Source organism: Schistocerca serialis, unplaced genomic scaffold, assembly GCF_023864345.2.
Source record: "Schistocerca serialis cubense isolate TAMUIC-IGC-003099 unplaced genomic scaffold, iqSchSeri2.2 HiC_scaffold_1187, whole genome shotgun sequence".
In the NCBI taxonomy this organism is placed as follows: Eukaryota; Metazoa; Arthropoda; class Insecta; order Orthoptera; family Acrididae; genus Schistocerca; species Schistocerca serialis.
The window spans coordinates 300,609-302,500 of record NW_026047389.1 but is presented as its reverse complement, the minus strand read 5'-3'; the positions used below and the strand labels follow the sequence as shown (position 1 = coordinate 302,500).

General features: G+C 55.8%; 1 non-coding gene across 1 annotated transcript in view; it reads right to left on the bottom strand.

Annotated features, from left to right (window-relative positions):
- The window catches only part of LOC126434407 (small subunit ribosomal RNA), a 1,910-nt gene extending 547 nt beyond the window's left edge, over positions 1–1,363 (bottom strand). The window contains exon 1 of the ribosomal RNA XR_007579205.1: positions 1–1,363. This exon is cut by the window's left edge and continues 547 nt beyond it. This is a non-coding gene — a ribosomal RNA (small subunit ribosomal RNA).
- Positions 1,364–1,892: the final 529 nt, after the last annotated feature.

The window sequence follows — 1,892 nt, the reverse complement described above, 5'->3', positions numbered from 1 at the left end:
CCACCGAATCAAGAAAGAGCTATCAATCTGTCAATCCTTCCGGTGTCCGGGCCTGGTGAGGTTTCCCGTGTTGAGTCAAATTAAGCCGCAGGCTCCACTCCTGGTGGTGCCCTTCCGTCAATTCCTTTAAGTTTCAGCTTTGCAACCATACTTCCCCCGGAACCCAAAAGCTTTGGTTTCCCGGAGGCTGCCCGCCGAGTCATCGGAGGAACTGCGGCGGATCGCTGGCTGGCATCGTTTATGGTTAGAACTAGGGCGGTATCTGATCGCCTTCGAACCTCTAACTTTCGTTCTTGATTAATGAAAACATACTTGGCAAATGCTTTCGCTTCTGTTCGTCTTGCGACGATCCAAGAATTTCACCTCTAACGTCGCAATACGAATGCCCCCGCCTGTCCCTATTAATCATTACCTCGGGTTCCGAAAACCAACAAAATAGAACCGAGGTCCTATTCCATTATTCCATGCACACAGTATTCAGGCGGGCTTGCCTGCTTTAAGCACTCTAATTTGTTCAAAGTAAACGTGCCGGCCCACCGAGACACTCACTCAAGAGCACCCTGGTAGGATTGCAACGGGGTCCGCCTCGGGACGCACGAGCACGCACGAGGCGCGTCGCACGCCTTCAGCTCGCCCCACCGGCAGGACGTCCCACGATACATGCCAGTTAAACACCGACGGGCGGTGAACCAACAGCGTGGGACACAAATCCAACTACGAGCTTTTTAACCGCAACAACTTTAATATACGCTATTGGAGCTGGAATTACCGCGGCTGCTGGCACCAGACTTGCCCTCCAATAGATACTCGTTAAAGGATTTAAAGTGTACTCATTCCGATTACGGGGCCTCGGATGAGTCCCGTATCGTTATTTTTCGTCACTACCTCCCCGTGCCGGGAGTGGGTAATTTGCGCGCCTGCTGCCTTCCTTGGATGTGGTAGCCGTTTCTCAGGCTCCCTCTCCGGAATCGAACCCTGATTCCCCGTTACCCGTTACAACCATGGTAGGCGCAGAACCTACCATCGACAGTTGATAAGGCAGACATTTGAAAGATGCGTCGCCGGTACGAGGACCGTGCGATCAGCCCAAAGTTATTCAGAGTCACCAAGGCAAACGGACCGGACGAGCCGACCGATTGGTTTTGATCTAATAAAAGCGTCCCTTCCATCTCTGGTCGGGACTCTGTTTGCATGTATTAGCTCTAGAATTACCACAGTTATCCAAGTAACGTGGGTACGATCTAAGGAACCATAACTGATTTAATGAGCCATTCGCGGTTTCACCTTAATGCGGCTTGTACTGAGACATGCATGGCTTAATCTTTGAGACAAGCATATGACTACTGGCAGGATCAACCAGGGAGCTGCGTCAACTAGAGCTGAGCAGCCGGCCGCCCGGGAGTGTGTCCCGGGGGCCCGCGCGAACACGCAAGCGTCCGCTCAATTATTCTGCAAACAGGAGGAGGCTGAGCTCCCCTGCACCATACACCTCGAAACCCTCTCAGGTCCCGGCGGCGCGCAGCGCCGTCCTAAGTACTTGGTCGGGTTCGAGAGAGGCGCAATCGCCCGGGGTTTGGCGAGTAGACGCTTTAGGTGCGACCACCCGTGCTCCCAACTGAGCTTGCCGCTGCCGACAGAGGCCCGGGAGCGTGCTGTCGTGGCATTGCCGGCGGGAGACAACACGCGCCACCTACGGTGACCGGCAGCTCCAACGCCAGCGCCACAGAAGGACAAAAGCCCCACTTGGGTGCCGAAGCGAACTCTCCCAGCACAGCGCACGCGCCAACACGTCCGCACAGCTGCGATACAAACCACCTGCGAGAACCGCAGAGGCGACCGAGCAGCAGACGGCGTCGCGGCGCCGAGCGCCGGGCGGCGGCGCATCCTCAGCG